At 37.2% G+C, this 20,953-nt stretch overlaps 1 protein-coding gene across 4 annotated transcripts in view; it reads left to right on the top strand.

Annotated features, from left to right (window-relative positions):
* The window catches only part of PRKN (parkin RBR E3 ubiquitin protein ligase), a 1,621,201-nt gene that overhangs the window by 780,114 nt on the left and 820,134 nt on the right, over positions 1-20,953 (top strand). The gene's annotated exons all lie outside the window — the stretch shown is intronic.

Raw genomic sequence — 20,953 nt, forward strand, 5'->3', positions numbered from 1 at the left:
GACATTTCAGTAGGACCTTTAAAAAGAGAGACAAGTTTTATTTCAAATAAAATTAAATACCAAAAAGTATCCCTGAACTATAATACATGTTAAACCCAGGGTAACAAATGGAGATTTTTCCAACTTAACTTGTGATTTTTTTTTTTTTTTTTAATTTCTCTCCATTTGGGCTCAACTGGAACATTAGTTTGAATAAAAGCTAACATTCATAATCTGTATCTCTGGTTTCAACTTCTTCTGAGATGTTGAGTAAAACAAAATGAATAGGAAATAAGAGTCTCCTAATATTGATCAATTTTGACTTTTGTCATTTGCATATTTTATATCTAAAAGCTTTCTTGTTAATGTTTTAGTTTAATCAAATTGCTGTCCCCAAAGGGATCTGTTTTTCTTTTGTTTAGTATGCATTTGTTTTAGGCTTCGTTAGAATATCACAAAATGAGACTCAGGATTTCTTGAGATGCTTTCCTGGCATAGACTGTAAGTTCTTTTTGTTTCCCAGAAATAATAATAATGAAATTTGTGGTTGTTGTTGTTTTAAGAAAAGATACTGGGTTGATCAAATATCCCTGAGATAGTCACAAACAACAGTCTTTATCTGCACAGCATAGGAATAACCTTATGATTGGGAGTCAGTAATTTTCATTTGCCCCAAGCTGACCTGCATAATCCAGAACCCGCCATTGGTCTGATCTGCTTCAGATACCCCTTTAAACAAACCCAACCCTGTGGCTTCTCAGGAGCTCCACCAAGGTCATGTGAACTTGAAGGAGGGAGGCTGGACACAGAGGTAGATGAGGGGGACAGAATCCACACCCCTTTAGTCTTTCCTAAAGATCGGCCTGAGGGAAATGTTCTCTCTGTCCTTACACTGTACTCTAAAGTCATATTTTCTTAATTCTAAATAAAATTGAATTGTGACAGCTTTGACATCAAACAGATGATGATTGAATGATGTCTAAATGTGGGAAAATGTTCTCTGTTGTCTGACATGCAATTTAGATGACAAACTAGAAATTTCTTATAGCATTTTTCAAAAACTGATAAAAGTATTCAGACCCAAAGACAGTTTATTTCTAAACCAAGTTTGTAGTGCTTGATAACAAAAAGTTTCTTGTTTGTTTTTTTTTCCAAAATTTTAAGGTAAAAATTAAAACTTAAAAATTTTCCTGTGATTTAAATCCCTCTTTTCACCTGGGCTCTTTTACAACTTGGTAGGAAATTAAATCAACAGTCATCTTTTCTGAGGTAATGTTATAAAGTCTGTTTGTAAACTGTTACATGAAAAATTAATCTCCAGGGAAAGGAAAACAGATACCAGAAATCAGTGCACATGTGGCAGAGTATCTACACAACACAAGATAGCCAGTGTTCACACTGGAATCACACAAACATAACATTGTGGGTAGCTTTGCAAGCCATTTTTCAGGTACATGCACAATTTCCATAATATATATTATTATATATTAGAGAAGTTGTGGGTTTACAGAGCAATCATGCATATAATACAGGATTTCCAGCAGCTTGCACTGATGTGGAACATTTGTTCCACATTTTTATAATTGTACTATTAATTAAAGTTCATGGTTTAACTTAGGGTTCACTGTGTAGCGTAGGTCCATGGATTTTTAAAAAATTTTTATTCTGTTACCATATATACAATGTAACATTTCCTCTTTTGATCATATTGAGATCCACATTTCAGTGCTGTTAATCATATTCACAATGTTGTGCTACCATCTCCACCACCCATTGCCAAAGCATTTCCATAGTTGTAGTTGGGAACCCTATATAATTTAAGCCATAACTTTCCATTCCCTATCCATACCCTAACCCCTGAAAACCGATATTCTAGATTCTGACTCTGTGAATTTGCTTATTCTAGTTGTTTCAAATCAGTGAGGTCATACAATATTTGTCCTTTTGTGTCTGGCTTATTTCATTGAACATGATGTCTTTATGGTTCATCCATGTTAAATAATTCTTGTGCCCCCAATCCAGACAACTCCTTATCTATGTGAATGTAAGTTATTTTTTAAACCTGGTAACCTATGAGTCTCTGTATTATAATTCATATCTATTGTACATACACTGGAAGAAAATCATGCATATGATTTTCTAAACAACAGTTTAGGCAAAGCAAATTTAAACCTGTATATTACCCCAGTGACTTCAAAATTCAAAAATTGTCCTTCTTAGTTTCAGGTCTTCCCATAGATTGATTCAAAAGCCACATATGTCAATAAGGCTGTATTTAAGGTTGCACTAAGGCTTTTGACAAGGATCCCAGAGAACAAAGAAACAGCAAGAAATTTATAATGATTGATCAGAAGAAGTTGTGCTTCTAGAACACTAGATTTTAGATTAGGGGAGAAGATAGATCACTCTACCACAAAAGATAGCAATAGGTTTAAAAAGATCATTTCAAATAGATTTATAAATGAAATCTGAGAACTGAAGCAAAGAAAAATTAAGTACCTGTGTAAACATCACCGAATGTTTCAATTGGGATGGTAGATTAGATATAAATAGAAATATCAGTGATTGGGCATTGGAGGTCATTCTCTGATCGCCTCAGTGCAGATACACAGGAGGCTAATGGAGTGAGAAGAGAAAAGGGAAGATGTGAGGGTAATGGGGCAAAAGAATGAGGCTGCTTCTCAGCTGGGAAATAACTCTCTTCATCCTTCAAGCTGGTGATTGATAACTCAAGGAGACCCACACTTCATCATTCCTTGATGGTGCTCATTAAGAAGTCATCACTTCTCTTATTCAGGCCAAGCCAGCTCTCAGAAAGATATCAAAGGCCATGATAAAATTTGTTTTTATGACATGTGTGGTAGAAAATACTTAAAGCCCCTTTACCAAACTTGAGATTTAGAGTGGTAAATATAAGCATATGGGGAAGCAAATCAAAACTGGTTGACCCATTAATGTGATATTGTGATATGGAAACACTTCCACCAATGTTTCTTGGAAAACAAACATAGTTTGGGATCCTGAGATCTGAACTTCCTAATGTAGTTATCATTCCACTCAACCTCAGAGTCCTGAAAAGTGAACTTAGTGATGATCCTCTTAAATGAATGTTTTTATAGAAGGAAGAGGAAACTTTTTTATTAAAGATTGGAAAAAGTCAAACATAATTTTTGAAATTTATCTTTCTCTGGAAAGAAATATATTTTATTCCCATACAGATATTTATTTGTTCTGTTAGTCACTGTGCAGAAAACAAAGACTGACCTTCAAGGAAGAGGGACCTAGTGATAGAGATAGGACATTACAGAAATGATGACAATCCAGCAGAGTAACTAAGAAATGAAGTGGAGAGAGGGAGAAGATGGTGGCATAGAGAGGAGTGGAAGTTAGTTAGTTCCCCAAGAGCAACTAATAAAAAACCAGGAACAACTAGTAAAAGATCTGGAATAAATGTTGGGAGACAACTGTGACCATCCACACATTGTGCAACAATCTGGATTGGTAGAAATGCCCAAGAACACACCATAAAATCTGTAAGTAAAAACTGCAGACCCCAGCTGAAAGCCTCTCCCTCACAGCAGCTTGAACTGCAGAACCTCACTGTGATAGAGAGCAGCACTCTCTGAACAAGTGAATATACCTCAGCCCAGCTCCAACTGGGGTTTTAAGTAACAGATGTTAACTGCTCAATACAAACTATGAATCCCCAACTAGCAGACAGAGGCTTTTGGTGTGACTGACCTTGGAGAGTCAGGGGATGTATCTGTCTCAGGATGGGGAGCCCAAAGGATCAGGTGCTATCTCTGGCTGATGGGCGAATCTGGGGGCAGTTTACTGACCCTGAAATGGGGCTTTCTGTCCCTTTCTCTCTCTCTCAACCTGGGCAGCTCAGTGGAGAAAGCCTCAAAATGTTTTCAGCTCTCAGTGCTCTGCAATAGAGAAAGCCTCAGCCATTTTAACCTCGCAGCACTCTGACCCAGACAAGGGTGGAGATAGTAGAGTCAGAGAAACAAAGAATCTATTTATATGCAGATCCCAGAGCCTGGGGGAAAACAGTCACAGGCCACACCTCCTTACACGAGTCTGGAGTGACAGGCTGACAGGCGCCACCTGCTGGGGAGAAAAGCACAGGATGTGTCAATCCTCTAAGACACACCATCAGAGAAACCAGATACTGAATATTTCTTCCTTCTGGGTTGTGAGCCTGTTCTCACCTGGAAAACCTGATTGGGGTAGCCAAGGAGGCCGATGCCTAGACAACAGAAAACTACAACCTACACTCAGAAAAATGAAGTTATGGCCCAGTCAAAGGAACAAACTTACAATTCAACTGAGGTACAGGAATTTAAACAATCAATGCTAAATCAATTCAAGAAGTTTTGGGAAGATATGGCAAAAGAGATAAAGGCTAAAAAGAAGACACTGGTCATACATGAGGCAGAAATCGAAAGTTTGAAAAAACAACTGGCAGAATCTATGGAAATGAAAAGCACAACACAAGATGAAAGACACAGTGGAAACATGCAACAGCAGATCTCAAGAGGCAGAAGAAAACACTCAGGAACTGGAGAACAAGGCACCCAAAAGCCTACACACAAAAGAACAGATAGACAAAAGAATGGAAAAATATGAGCAACATCTCTGGGAAATAATGACAAAACAAAATGCAAGAATGTATGTGTCATTGGTGTCCAAGAAGGAGAAGAGACGGGAAAAGGGCAGAAACAATAGTGGAGGAAATAATCCATGAAAATTTCCCATCTCTTATGAAAGACATAAAATTATAGATTCAAGAAGTGCAGCATACTCCAAACAGAATAGATCTGAATAGGCCTATGCCAAGATACTTAATCAGATTATCAAACGTCAAAGACAAAGAGAGAATCATGAAGACAGCAAGAAAAAAGTGATCCATCACATACAAAGGAAGCTTAATAAGACTATGTGTGGATTTCTCAGCAGAAACCATGGAGGCAAGAAGGAAGTGGTGTGATATATTTAAGATACTGAAAGAGAAAAACCACCAATCAAGAACCCTATATGCAGCAAAACTGTCCTTCAAATATGAGGGAGAGTTCAAAATATTCTCTGACAAACAGACAATGACAGAGTTTGTGAACAAGATACCTGCTCTACAGGAAATACTAAAGGGAGCACTACAAACAGATAGGAAAAGACAGGAGTGAGAGGTTTGGAACACAATTTTGGGTGATGGTAGCACAGCAATGTAAGTACACTGAACAAAGATAACTATGAATATGGTTGAAAGAGGAAGGTTAGGAGCATGTGGGACACCAGAAGAAAAGAGGAAGGATAATGACTGGGACTGTATAACTCAGTGAAACCTAGAGTGTTCAACAATTGTGATGATATGTACAAGTATGTTTTTTCATGGAGAACAAATGAATGTCAACCTTGCAAGGTGTTAAAAATAGGGAGGTATTGGGGAGAAAATACAATCAGCATAAACTAGAGACTGTAATTAACATAATCATTGTATTATGCTTCCTTTAATGTAACAAAGGCAATATACCAAGGCTAAATGCATATAAGAGGGGGGAATAAGGGAGGGGTATGGGACTCTTGGCATTGGTGATGTTGTCTCACTCTTTATTCTACTTTAAGGTTATCTCTACTTTTGCTGCTTCCTAGCTGTCATGTTGTTGTTGTTTCTCTCTTTCTTTTTTCTTTTTCTTTTGTGTCTCTACCCTCTTTAAGTCTTCCTCCTGCTTTGTGGAAGAGATGTAGATGCCCTTATATAGATAGTGGTGAGGGTGGTGAACAGATAAATATGTGAAGATACAGGGAACAATCGATTGCTTACTTAGGATGGGATGTATGGTGTGTGAACAAAACCATCTTAAAAAAAAAATGGTTGATTACAGAACCTTGAGGGCAATAGAGTGAGTGAAATAAGCCAGACATATGAGGACAAATATTGCAGGGTCTCACTGATAGGAACTAATTATAATGTGTAAACTCATAGACATGAAATATTAGTTGCCAGGATACAGAACGAAGCTAAAAGATGGGGAACGATTGCTTATTATGAGCAGAATGTTCAACTAGATTGAACTTAAATGCTTGGAAATGGACACAGGTGATGGTAGCACGTTATTGTGAGAATAACTAACAGTGCCAAATGGGTCGTAAATGTGGTGGAAAGGGGAAGCTCAGAGTCATGTGTGTCACCAGAAGTCAGAGGTTAAAAGATGGGAATGTATAAAACAGTGAACCTTGTGGTGGGCAATGTCCGAGATTAACTGTACAAATATTAGAAATCTCTTTCATGAACCAGAACAAATGTATGATTATATGATTAGAAGTTAATAATAGAGGGGCATGTAGGAAAAAATCCCTATATAACTATTACAAACTCTATACTACAGTTAGTAGTATTTTAATGTTCTTTCATCAACAGTAACAAATGCAATACTAGGAGTAACAATGGAGTGGATGGTTAGGGATATGGGAGGATTTGCGTTTCCTTTTTTTTTTTTTTTTTTTTTGTCTTTATTTCTTTTCTGGAGTAATGAAAATTTTCTAAAGAATTGAAAAAAAAAATAATTGTGGTGATGGATGCACAACTGTAAGATGGTACCAGGGGCAATTGACTGTACACTTTGGATCTTTGGATAATTGTATGGTATGTGAATAATCACAATAAAAAAAAAAAAAGAAGCAAAGTGAACATTCCCTCCATGTCAGGCAGTACAGTAGACACTATGGATAGAAACGTGAATATTTCAGTCTCTGCTTTCTAGTTGGGGCACAATGTCAGGGTGGGGTCAGGCAGATCTGCAAATGATAATTTTCCCATGCACTGAATGTTGATATAGACAGATATGAAAGGCTGAAGGGGACTTCCCCATGTGAATAATGCACAGGTGATGATACAAATTATTATGTCATAAATGCCATGAGGTAACAAAAATAACTTGCGGAAGTGCAGAGAAGGGAAATTCCCTTGATGGCGGTGATCAAAGGAGACTTCCTGGAGGAGGCTGTGCTTAGAGGGATGGGTGGGGGAATTTCCACAGGTGGTGCTCTTGAGAAGGTTGGGAGCATTTTGTGGGGTAGCGGGATTGACAGAAGTAAAGGGACCAAAATTAAGTTTCATTCATTCAATGAATTACTATTGGCTGCGTGTTTCTCCACCAGGACAGTGTGCTAGGCTCTGGTGTGCAACATCTACATCCTCTGCTTTTATGGAGCTCCTCTCAGCTCCCATAACCCCTGACTTCTCATGAAGGAAGCGGAAAAAGAAAGGTACAGAATGTTATGAGGACATGGAACAGGAGACCGACCTGGCCTGGGGTCTGTGAGTTAGGAAACCCGAATGAGAAAAGTAAAGCTTAAGCTGCGACTTGAAGGCCGAGTGAGTGTTAACTCAGAACAGAGTGGGGAGAAACAGCTCACGGGAAGGTGTTTCTTGCAGGGCCCCAGGTGGAAGAAAGCACCTCAGAGGAAAGCAGGTGGGATCGGCTGCACCTGTGACAGGAGAATACAGCCATTCCCTTTTATTTATTGCTTTGTTTATGGGTTTTCATGTAAAAAACTTCATAATAGTAGAAACCTCGCCGTCTTTAAGTTTAGATATGTTGAAGGCAGTTGAGCTGCTTGATGCAGAGTGATAGGATGCAAAAAAAAAAAAATGGTAAGCAGAAAATCTTAGACAATAGAAAATTTTAAAGGGAATAAAAATAAAAGATTTTTACACATTTTTTCTTTCTTTCCTTTATTTTATTTCATTTTATTTTCACTGTTCTTGAATCCCTGGCAAATGTGAGTAAATGTAAATGAGAATTGGCATTGCGCCTTCCTTAAAACTGGAAATGCAACATACAAATAAGATCTTAGTTGTAGAACTGATGAGAAGCTCCACACTTTTCTTGTATTTATTGGGTCATTAAGAGCAGCCATATGCTTGTCTTCTGTCTTAACTGTTCAGATTTCTTTAATATGTTCCTCAGTGGGGATCTGTTTAGTGGTTGATTGAAATTCTGTCTTTATCGACAGCTCTCTTACCTGTAATCACCAGGTTTGGGTGATCCAGTATGGAGAGTTTCCTTTCCCCTCTCTTCCTGCTGTTCACTTTTTGACAACCTTTCCAGAAGGCCAAGGACCTTTTCCTTTGCCATCAACTTTTTCAAAATGTTAGAGGAGGATAAAAATGGTTTACTCAATTAAGTAAATTTTGGGACTCGGAACCATCCCTGTTAAGAATAACTGAGTTGACTGCAACTATATAACTATATGCCCAACTTTGAGGAGGGCTGGATCTGTACCTCCTTCTGTTTCTGTGTGTGCTGAGTAACCTCTGATCATTGCGAGTTGAAACAGATATTGTGCATTTCTCAAAATGTCACTGAGAGCTTGTGGGGATCCAGGACTGAAAGCTTGCAGAGCTTCCTGGGTTCCAAAAATGAAAGATACTCTGCTAGGATCCCATAATTGTCAATATGTGTATGAAAACTTCTCCTACATTATTCATTCACTGTCATTTTTCCTTAGGGTTCTCTGTCTTATGAATTTCTTACATACCTTATAAGAATGAACTATTTCAGCAGTCAAAGAACCATTTCTCCACGAGCTTCTACCATTCCATTAAAACATACAGGGATATTCACAGCAATTATAAATGTCATGAAGTGCCTTGATGCTAAGCAATCAAAGCTCATATCACTTAGCACAATGCTCCAGATATAAAGACCCTTTAGAGGATCCATTTTAAGTTAGCATTTAATAGCAAATAGTATTAATTATTACAAGATATGATGTTAAATTGTCTTTTGTTTTTGCTTGAACAATCAAAATGTTTTAAATGTGCTCACTGTGAGAAAGGGCCATGGTTCAGCCATGCACTTAAATGATTGTTTATTTTTATGGGATAAAGCAAATATAAATGGAGAAAAATATATTATAGGATGCATTGCAGATGAGTCATTGATGGCATGTAGCTCTGTAAGAACAAATCTCAAAGCTAGCAATTGAAAAGTATATAGTATTGGAGTTGAGCTAGAGATGCCCGTTAAGGATTACTCCAGTTTATTCCCAAGGAAACTACAGAGTCAACAGAATCGCTACACAGGAACAGCCACTGTAGCTACTGTAGAGTAGAATGCGTCATAATTACCACTGATGCTGGTAATTGTGGACTGTTTAACGGAGGCTCTTTAGAAATCATACAATGACATCATACTGAGAACTATGATTTAATATGAATTTTCCATGTTTTCTGTCCAACTGTCACAGCTGCTGAACCTCCTAAGGGTTGTGTTGCCCTCAAAAAGCAAAGCAAAACAAAACAACAATAATAACAAAACACTTTAAACACTAGGTGAGAGCCAATCTTTATTTAGAAAAGATATGAGAACATGGATGGGAGGAGGTGAGTAATTAAAATTAGCTGAATAAATAGAAGTTCATTTATCTCTCAAATGCATGTTACTTTGCAGCTAAATTCATGTCAAAGGGAAAGGGCTCCAGCTGCTAAGACTCACCATGGGTGCAGGTTTGGTAACTGAATTGTAGGAACTCAAATCTTGAAGAGACTAACTCAGGGGATAACCAGCACACAAGTGACACTATAGACCAGGATGTTAATTTTTTCATTTGTATGTTGGGGACTACATTTTAATTCTAATGCATTCATACCTGCCCTCTAAGACGTATTTCCTTTTTCCCTCCTCTTTCCTCTTGTCCCTTTCTCTCATGCTTTCTGCTTATATTCTTCACTACTGCTACTTTTTGATATCCCCCAGCCAACTCAGCCTTAACCAAAGTTAAAGTATGGAACCTTCTGGGAGTGGAAGGAGTTCGAAAGCTGATCACAAGTTCTTTGATACCCCTCTCATCCAACACTGGGGTCTGGTTGTCTTCCCCTTCACCTGGGCCAGCCTTGGCAGTTCGCTTCTAAGGAATAGAATGTGGTAGAAATGACGCTGCCTTACCACCGAGGCTAGGTCAGAAACAGCAACACAGTGTCTAACCGACTTTCCTTATTGGGCACTCATTATCCTTGGAGCCCTTGACCAACAGATAAAAAGTGTGGAAACCCTAAAGCTGCCATCTTGGAGAGAGCACATGGAGAGGCCACGTAGAAATGGAGGGTGAAGTCTAAGGAACCCTCGTGTTCCAGCTCCCAGCAGTTCGAGTCTCCCCATCAACACACCGTGAGTGTGAATGCGTGAACCTTCAAGAGACAATAGCCCCCAGCGTTTGAGCCTCCCCAGTTGTTACCACATAGACCAGAGACAAGAAGTCCCCAACAAACCTGTTTAAACTGCAGATATGTGAGAAAAATTAAATGAATCTTTTTTCTGTCCCTGCACCAGAGACACAAGGCCTTCTGGAAGAGCCCCTGTATGTGCAAGATGCCTATCCGAGGCAGGTGTGCTGAGGAAAGACTTAGATAATCAGAGGGGCTTGGACTTTGCCCTGATTTCTGGTCTGTTCCAATCTGCTGCAATGAAGGTGACCCCAGACCACCTTGACATGAAGAGTTACCCTGTCTGATATTCTTTCTGCTAATAGTCTGTTACTGATGGGGTGCAGAAAGGCCCTTAAGGAGCAAAGTATAATATGACATTGGAGCCACCAAAGACCATGGCCACCTCCATTCACTGAGAAGCAGTCATATACCAGGCATGGTGGGAGGCACTTCGCAAGGTTATCACATTTACATGTTATATCTAACTCGATGAGGACACCATCCACAGACTTCTCTAAGATAATAGCTAGTTAGTGACTGAGGCAAGATTTGGATCTCTGGTTGATTCCAAAGCTTATATGCTTTAACATTAGGTAAGTTATTCCCAGAGTGATCTGCTACCCTGGGATAATGCAGATTCCCTGGTCTCTTAGTTTGCCAGGTGCTAGTACAGAAACCACACCATGGATTGGCTTAAACAATGCTTATATTCTTCACTACTGCTACCCTTTGATATCCCCCAGCCAAGTCAGCCTTAACCAAAGTTAACAAAGTATGGAAACTTCTGGGAGTGGAAGGAGTTTGAAAGCTGATCACAAGTCCTTTGATACCCCTCTCATCCAACACTGGGGTCTGGTTGTCTTCCCCTTCAACCTGGACGAGCCTTGGCAGTTTGCATCTAAGGAACAGAATGTGGTAGAAATGACACTGCCTTACTATGGAGGCTAGTTCAGAAAAGGAAACATAGTGTCTAACCGACTTTCTTTATTGGGCACTCATTATCCTTGGAGCCCTTGACCAACAGGTAAAAAGTGTGGAAACCCTAAAGCTACCATCTTGGAGAGAGCATATGGAGAGACCACATAGAAATGGAGGGTGAAGTCTGGGTCACAATTAGAGGGCAGAAGTTCCAAATGAAGGCAATGGCAAGACCGTGCTTTCTCCCATGGTCGGTAGCGTTCTGGTGCTGCCTGGCGGGCAGTCCTTGGGGTTCTTTGGCTTTCCTGTCACATGGCAGTGCTCTCTCCCTTCTCTTCTGGGTTCCCGCTGACTTCTGGGCTCTCTCTATAAGGCCTCTAGTAGTCTGGATTGAGACCCACCCTCATTCAGCTGGGCCACACCTTAACTAAAAATAACATCCTCCAGAGGTCCTGTTTACAACAGATTCAAACCCACAAGAATGCAGATTAAGAAATGTCTAAATTGGGATGCATAATTCAGTCTACCCCCTCAGCACCCCCCAGGCCTACTGAACAGCTGCTCTCTAGATGGAGCCCAGGAGTTTGCATTCTTAGGAACACGGATGTGTGAGAACCACTGCTCTCAATTGTAGAAGATGAGGTACAATCTAGGAAGCCATGGGGGGACGAGTATTCACTTAGCAGTGGTGTCAGGCCAGAACCCTGAAGGGGTGTGTTTCACAGTCAGACCTTTACTTCCCCATTAGCATAAATTAAAAAAGAAAATTAGGCCAGTAAATTTTGGGATGTTTTTTTGCATGTCAATAGATAACTAAAACGTCTAAAATAGGCTTCTACATGATCATAAAGTTATGTAAAAGACTATACACACCCTGATGTCTGTGTTTGTATCCTTTGTTTTATGAAAAGGGGTTCAAATTAGATGAGACGATGACTTCATGATCAAGGTGTCAGAGAAGAATTATATGGACTCGAGAGGGTTCCTCCATGCTGGACCAGTTGTTTGTATAATTATATCTTTATCTTGAATGGTTCTGGATAAACAATTACAGGCACTTACTAGTCACCTCCCCTCTTAAGTCTCAAATACAACACTTGATCAAGCCAAAGGAATTAAAGTGCAGCTTCATATCTATCAGGTTTAATCCTACCCTGTCTACCTGAGGCTTTACCCCTACTCCCCAAGCTGCCAACACCATATATACGAATGATGTTACCTGATGGCTCACTTCTACGGTTACAGTCACACTTCTGCAAAAGGCCAAGCTTGGTATGTAGCCTGGTAGACAAGAGCTTGGGGATTGGTGTCAGAGAAACTTGGTTTGAATTCTCGTCTGATATATAGAGGCTGGTGGCCTTAGACAGGATCTTCTGTCAGGTTCTGCATTTGTGAAGTGGAGATACCATCTTTCATACAAGGTTATTGTAAGGATTAAATCTGATAAAGAGCCTGCCATGGTAAGGGATCAATAAATTGAAGTTATTGCCAACATAGTTGTAATTATAATGAGTTGACTTTTACTATATTTGATTTCAGAAGGTAGCTTTTCTCTGACCTTGTCCCCGAGGACTCGAGTCAATTTATCATAATATCTATACAGTTGATTGCTGTTTCTGCAAACAATGTATAGTATTCAAATGTATAAAGTTGCTCTGACAAGAACTTTGTAGCAAACTGTAACATCTGTAGTTTCCTTAAGCAAAAATGTACTCAATTTGTGTTGTATATAATTCATAATTATGATATAGATAAAATTCTCTACCAGCTGATCTAGAAGAAAAAAGTAAGTCATAATGGCATAGGAAAATGGTTGTTGTCCTTGTTTTTGAGAATCACCAGCATTATTATCACTACACATTTTTAAATGTCATATTCAAATTGCAATTCAAAGTTTTTCATTGTTAATTATTTTCATAATAAATGTAGCCTTTTATGATTATATGAGCATAATGTTGGTGGAAAAAAATTTGAATGTGTATTCTTCCAGACTATTTTCAAAGTTTGTCTGTGTGTTCACATGTATACACGCATGTGTTTTTAATGGAATCATATTACACATGTTAAGTGTAATAACACCTTTCACTTCATATATCGTGTTCATTTCCCATGTCAAGAGATGAAGATCTATGTGATTATTGTTTATTGATAATTTGTCTTTTCTTTGTAAGCACTCCTTTATTGATACGTATTAGACTGCTCTGTAATTTGCTATAAAATCAGCACTTTAGTGGTCTTCCTTAGGTGTGTTTCTATAAACTATCTGACCAAATTTTTAGAATATAGTTTTCATAGCAGAATTTATAGCAGAATTGCTGAGGCAAACTATATTTACATTTAGAGTGTTACGGTGCTTTGTTCTAAAAGGTCTTCCAAAGAGTTTATACCAGACTCCACTCTCACCAAAAAAATTACAGGAGAATGGGTTTTATTCACATTTAGGTGCTTTAATTCTTTTTAGTCTTTGTCAGTTATTTAAGTGAAACATGATATCTCAGTTTAAATTACTTTTTGCCCTTTAATAGTAAGCTTGAATACACTTTCATATATTTATTACTCATTAGTATGACTGTTTTCTGTCCTTACAATTACATTTTATAATCATTACTTATATTAACTTTTTGTGTGTCTTATATGTTGCAAATGTTTTCCCCTGTAAGTAATTTAATTTGCAAATCTTTTAATGGTACTTTAAACCTATTTAAGCTGTGAATTTTGACATAATTAAATGTATTGTTGTTTTCTTTGTAGAGTTATACTTTTGCCATCAGTCTTAGAAGGGTCATCTCTGCTCTGAGATCATTGCAGATATTCATTATTTTTTTCTAGTTCTTTTATGTTTTTCATTTTTTTAACATTTAACTATTTGAGTTGTATAGATTTTATTTTAGTGGAAAGAATTATGTATGAATTTAAATTTTACTTATTTCTGCCTCAAAATCTGTTTTTTTTTTTTTTTTTTCCTGCATCACTTACTGAATAATACATACCTCCCCCACTGATTTGGTACCACATCTTTGTATTATATTAACTTTGGGGGCCCTGTCTGTAGACTCTGTTCTGTTCCAGTTATCTGTTTACTTAGTCAGTGTACAAAGCAACATTATTTTTTATTACTCTAACAAATAACACATTAGAACACATTTAATATCCAGTACAATAAGTGCTGCAAATTGTTTTCAAATTTTACTTTATTATTTGTGCAGATTAATTTTTCCACCTGATCTGGATTTCTATATCAAGTCTGAATATAAATTAAATGAATTTATTTATTTTTAAAGTAAGAGCTCAGTATATCTTCCTATAGAGTTATAGTCAAGAAAGAATGTAATTTAAGCATAAGTTTTATACGGCAAATCATGTCTAATTTTTGAGTTTCTGATCTGTATCCAGAATAACTAGTTTCCTAAAAAATTAATTCTTTAGTGTTTTGTTATGTACATAGCAGAAGCTATTGGTTAGTATTCCTGGTTGACCAGGTTTTCCAAGCTATTAAATCCTGATTCTATGAAAACAGGATTAGCTACCCTTACTGGACTAAATTTTTCCATTCCAGACAAGGTAGAGTCCTGGGCAAAGTCAACTGGGAAATCTATTATTCTCTGAGTTACAGATATGCATTAAGTTTCACTTTGAATGAAATGTGTTAAATCAATTATCTTCTAACAGTTAAGATTTTTAGTTTTTTTTAATTATTATTGATGTTTGATTATATGAAATTAAGTGTTAATAAATTTAGTACTGTGGTGCTAATTAAGCATTAATCATATAATTTTCTGAAGTAGATGGAACTTTCCAGAAAAAAATCAGGCAGTCAGGAAGGAAATGAATAATTTACAAGAACTGTATATGCTTTTATTTATCTATCCCTCTTTTAGATCAATTTTGTAAGGCAGCAGAGTATAGCCTTAAAAGCATTGGAGCAAGAAAGATCCAGGTTAGAGTTACTTTCTAAGCACTCCCAGATGTGTGTCCTTGAACACAGTCTTCATTTATTCACTTTTAGCTTAGAGAATAACAGTATTTGCTATGGGGGTTGGTTCAATGATCAAGTTAGGATATATATATATGTAGTACCTTACATATAAGCATGCAGGCCCTAAATTATTATTATTATTATTATTATTATTATTACAGAAACTAATAATGTTCTGAGAGAGGCTAATATTGAGTACAGTTTTAAAAAAATATAGTATACTTCTTGTTCCCCTTCATTTTTCATTATTCTCAAACATGTTATATTCTCCAACATAGCTTATGTAATATTGCATCCATCAGTAGAGTTTAGGCCAGTTACTTTCATGGGGGAGTTTCAGTGTGGCATTTTGTAGCATGAGATCTGAATTAAAAGAAAGATCATCTGTGTATTGGTTATAGTGATACATGCCTTCAACAAGTATTTATTAAATGTTTGCTAAGTGCCAGGCACAAGTCTAGGGTCTGGAGATAAAGAGGTGAACAAGATAGAGAAGTTAAAGGTAAACATAGAACCAACAGTTAAATGGATAGTATAATTTCAATTGCCGATAACTGATACAGTTTTCCAAAAGTCTGCAAACTAGTTTTTTTATGAATTATTAATGAGGAATGATTTCCAAAACAGAAGCCAATAAATTAAAGGCATTGTCTTTTAAATACAAGGGAACCTATGTGAATGATGAGAACCCAGAAACCTGGGTTCCTCTTTTGCCTCTTTAAAGTGATATTGACCGACCAACCTAACCCCTTCCCCTGCAAAATGGCAGGCAGAGGAACTTGACGTGCCCGGGCGCTTTATACCTGTCATAGCAGGAGGGAAGAGACACAGAGCATTTCATCCCACTTCCAAAGGGCACTTTTCCGAGGAGCGGTCTGCGGAGTCTCCAAGTGAAGTCACAGTTTTTGTGAGGACAATGAGTGTTGGGCCAAACACTGACCTACACTGTTTGGGCGAGTCTATTATTAACTTGAATCAGATTCACGTATGTGACATGTAAATGTCTCATGCAGCTTACAGAAAAGGATTTGGAAAGGAAACAGATGTTATCTTTCTATGGGTCTTTTTTTTTTTTTTTTTTTAACAAAAATTAGTCCCACCTTTTATTCCTTTGGCAGAGGATTGCCCTGTAACATAAAATAGACTTTCAAAAATATCAGTAAATTTGAAATGCCAGATAAGGGACTTCACCTTGGCCTTTTTCAACTGTTCTTTTCCATTTCAGAGGCTCAGAATGAATATCTTGTCAGCTGTGTGGTACAAAGGTTCTGTTTTGTGTAAATGGATTTCGGTCAATTTAAAACAAATTGATTGCCCTCTGAAAGAATGAAATATCCTACCCCGCAAGTAGATACTTTCCATGAATGTGTCATTTACATTTGATTTCTGATCTCAGCCATATGTATTGATTGCAACCTATGAGCATTCTTACTTTGGTCTGAGGTTTACAAGCAGAGTCTCTATTTACTATTTTCTCATCCAAGGGCTTTCCCATATTATGTTCTTTATATCTGAATAACTCCCTGATTCTTATAGCTTGAATATTATAGAATATGTTGCAATTTGCTTCCATTTCAGAACGTAGAAGGGTGAGCAGTTAAAGGTGATAGGGGAGAAAGGAAGGGAAGATGAATGCATGGGAAGCAGGCTTCAGAAATAAGAACACAGTTGCCAGTCTCCAGCTTACAAATGCCATTTCCATTGAAAATTAGGCTAAAACTGAAACTGGACCTTGAAGGGGAGACTACTATAGCTCTAAATAGAGTTTGCACTTCTGAATGAAAGCTGTGATTGCTGTACTATATTTCCCTTTACAATTATCTTTGATATATATCTTTTTTTTTCCCTTCAAGCTATTGATCATCATCCTTAGGCCAAATACTTGTTACTGTGATTGAAGAAAAATACAATCCTATAATGTCAAGACTTTTGTTTTTTCCAAAAAAGAGTGAATCCCAGTGACACATTCAGTGTGTGAATTTCTTCTCTGCACTGAATCAGTTTGGTCATTTGTTAGCATAAAATTTCAGATCTCATAGAGAAATCTCACCTTCTACTTCCCTAGGGGAAACACATGATGGTAAATTTGAGCAGCTGGATTTGACTTTGTAAAGGATTGATGGCAAAAGTTCCTGTTCTAGAAATTGTGCTGCAATTTTTAAACAATAGTGTTTAAAAAATAAATATTATCTACAATATGAACAAATTCCCTTCCAGCAATATGGAAATACATATACAGAAGGTAATTGTTTGAAACTGAAAAATATTGGAAAAATGTTGGAAGCAACAAAACTGGATGAGTATAAGGAATACTTTGCAGCTGAAAAAAAAAAGAATGAGAAGCATCTTTACACACTAATGTGGAGTAAGTTACAGAATATATTGCTGAGGGAAAAAAACAAATTTCACAAGATTATCTATATTATGCTACCTTTTGTGTAAAGATGGATGAGAAATAAGAAAATATAGTATATTCTAAGATTCAGCAATTTAGCAAATACACTGAAGATAATGCGAGCCAGATTTCTTGCTGTCACAGAAGAGAGTTACAAATATTGAAAGGGAGGAGACTAGGATAAGCTCTTTGGTTTTTAGATTGAATTAGAATTATCACTATGAAGTCAGGGTTTTCCTATATATCCATTCCTGTATATTTATATGTATATGTATGTGTGAGTGTGTGTGTGTGTGTATATATATATATATATTTTTTTTTTTTTCTTTTTTGTTTATAACACATATTCCCTTGCTCTGTATTCTGAGAAAACCTAAAAGCAATGTCATCCTAGTAGCAATGAACACACTTAGCCCTCAGATCTTGGTCTCTAAATACTTTCTCCACTAGAAAGAACTTGGGCTCCTTGGAGAAATAGTCAATTCTGGGATTGGGGCATGTAAGTGTAAAATCAGCCTAGAAAGTCTGACATGGAGGGATTACATTTACCAACAATATTTTGTAACAAACCTTGTCATAAATTAAACCTTGTTCACTTTCATAGTCCCCCCTCACCTTATTCTGCTAATGAAAAATGATTTTTATCTTCAGCATGTGTTATAAAATGTTTAGAAAAAAGAAACAGAGATTAAGAATGAACTCTAAAATTTATCATTAGGCTTCTGGATTTGTTTCAATTTCAGAAATTTTAATATATGAACAAATATTTTGAAACTGAGGCAATAAATAAGGTTTTATAAAGTTGGAGTGTAGACACTTGTTGTTTCTTCAATGTCCAGACATTGACACTTTTCATTTTGGCCACTGAGGTTGAAACAAATTGGCAACAATTTTCCTCCAGCAAAGAGGACCCAGCCTCTGCCAGTGAAGGTCAAAATAAAGCACATCTTGAATCGAAGCCCAGCTCTTCCTCGTTACTGGGTGACAGTGTAGGCGATATTTTCTCTCATCTTCCTGTATCTTATTTATTTTTTCAGTATTGAACTTGAAACATATATAAAAACGGTTCGACCATTAAAACCCACACTTGGAAGCTGTCTGTCAAAGAAGCATACTTCTGCTGGCTATTGCCATGTTGCTGCCATTTATTTGTTGTTTATTTTGGCGCATCTTGTGGGACTCTGGGAGGACTTCCATTGGTCTCGTTAATATTTACGTGAAGGTATCTTGTGGCAGAAAGTTCACTAGTCGCGGTCACGGGGCAGAGCCTCTCTTAGCCGGGTTGTAACCTTGGGTGAGTCACACCAGTGGGCCCCCATCACTCCTTCCTCTGATCTCTGGATGTGGGCTCCAGATTAGCCTTTTCTTCCTTGTGTGAAAGGACACGATCCTTCCCCCCACCTTTTTTGCCTTATGTTGTCCAAGAATGGGGGTGGTGATGGTGGTGGTTTTATCCTCACTCTGTTGAAATTGCCAGAAAGAAGGATACTTCCCTAGCTTGTGAAATGGGATAATTTATTTACACTGTTCTTCAAGGAGTGAGTTGCTTTGATTTCCAATTTTCCAATATTTAATTCCAAATTTTCATTTGATTTTCAGGTCTGAGTCCAGGCAATGTAGCATCTCACCTCTTTATGGTCCTTCTCATGAAATTTATTTATTTTTTCCCAACTTGAGGAGCCATTGTGAGGATATTCAGATTTTTTTTTTTTGTTCTCAAAGATGATTAAACATTTCTCTACTATAGTTGATCACGTGTTCTCCAAGTATAGTCAAGCTGAGTAAATAACATTCTTATTACAAAACCAACATCGTTTAGTCCTCATGGTGTCTTTTTCTCATGTGACACATTCTTAGGATTTGTTTTTCTATTCCCATTGTCTCTTTCCCTTGACTTTAAGTTGGAAAGTGTCCCACTCTGAATTTTATTTTAGATCCAGAAATGACTGATGAACATAACTGAGGTTGACCATGATGGTCTTAGTTTTGGCAGCTGTAATCCCCAGACTTTGTTCAAATTCCTGCTGCAACTTCTGTTTGACAGCAGATGATTGTGTAAAATCAGCACTAAATATTAAGTACTTTGCCACATGGTATGGTTTAGCCAGAGGAATAAACAACCCTGACCTGGTTCTCTCCCTCCATTACCTAATGGAGCTCCTAGTCCACTGAAACCAGCAGAAGTCCACACAGTTCCACAGGGCAGCCTCCTGGGCAGAAACGGGTGGGGATGGTAAAAGTGGATGTGAGGTGATAAATAGCAGATATCCAGCACAGAGAGTTACAAATCCATGTTTCTGCTCATCACTGCATAGTACCAAATTTTCAGAAATGTAACTTTGCCTTCGATCTCTTGTTTCTCAACTTCCAAGCTCTCTTGAATATTACAAGGATTTCCCTGGAACATTTTGTTTTTCTGTTTTCCTTATTTACTTAAAATTGCCCAAAGAAACTCAATTCTTTTGGTTTTAGAGAATCCAGTAATGACTTGTTTCCCTTTCAGTTTTTTTTTTTTAAATTTTAGTGTCTTGCTTAAATGTGAAGTATCTTATAAATACTCCCCTAGTGACACCTGAAAATATATCCACAGCTATGATTTTCAAACTTGGGTTGTATATGAAAGCCTTTACTCATGCATCAGAATGACATGTAAATAGAGCACCTGGTTGTTTTGAATGTGTATTGATTCTGTCTTCTGAAAAGGTATTCAAAATTTAGTGTTTGTGGAATGAGGTTATTGTAGAGAACTCAGGAAAGCTATAAATTAAAATTGATTTGGAGCCACATTGCATGCTTTGGGAGATGCTAAGTCATTCTCTTTACTTTTTCCCTCCCCATATCGTATCATTAAAGTAATAATGTTGTCTGCCAGAATTTGTTGTGATGAGCAGATGGATGACTAATATTTTTTTGATTGATTTCTTACTCTGCTCTGCTATAAAACGTAATTGATGATGTTTCTGCCCTTAACACTTTTCAACAGTTTAAGTGGTACCTATTAAATTTGTGAGTGGTGCCAATTAAGTTTAGACTCAGAGACCCTGCAAAACTCTTTCCCATTAAGCCTGGCTTTTCATTATCTGTTTTCACTTTTAAAAATATATTCTCAAAAACACCCCCTCTCCCTAACTCTAGACACCTGTTTCATGCTATAAAATTGTTCCCTGGAATGGTGAGGTGTTTTTTGTTTTTTGTTTTTTTTGTTTGTTTGTTTTTATAGCTCTGATTTCTTGCCTAAAACATGTGTGCTATTTTGCTTGTGGGTGATGATGATGATTGAAGAATTATTTCTCTATATTTTTAGCATGAAAGAATGAACCCTATGGCCTCCTTTCTTTAATGTGATTTAGCTGAATTTTCATCAGGCATCTTTTTTCTATCATTACGATATAACCACTGTGCTTATTCTGACACCATGACATTTCTTTAAATGCACATCCTTGCATTACATGTAGGGAAATGACTAATAGCA

The sequence above is a fragment of the Choloepus didactylus genome, chromosome 24, assembly GCF_015220235.1.
Source record: "Choloepus didactylus isolate mChoDid1 chromosome 24, mChoDid1.pri, whole genome shotgun sequence".
NCBI classification, from domain to species: Eukaryota; Metazoa; Chordata; class Mammalia; order Pilosa; family Megalonychidae; genus Choloepus; species Choloepus didactylus.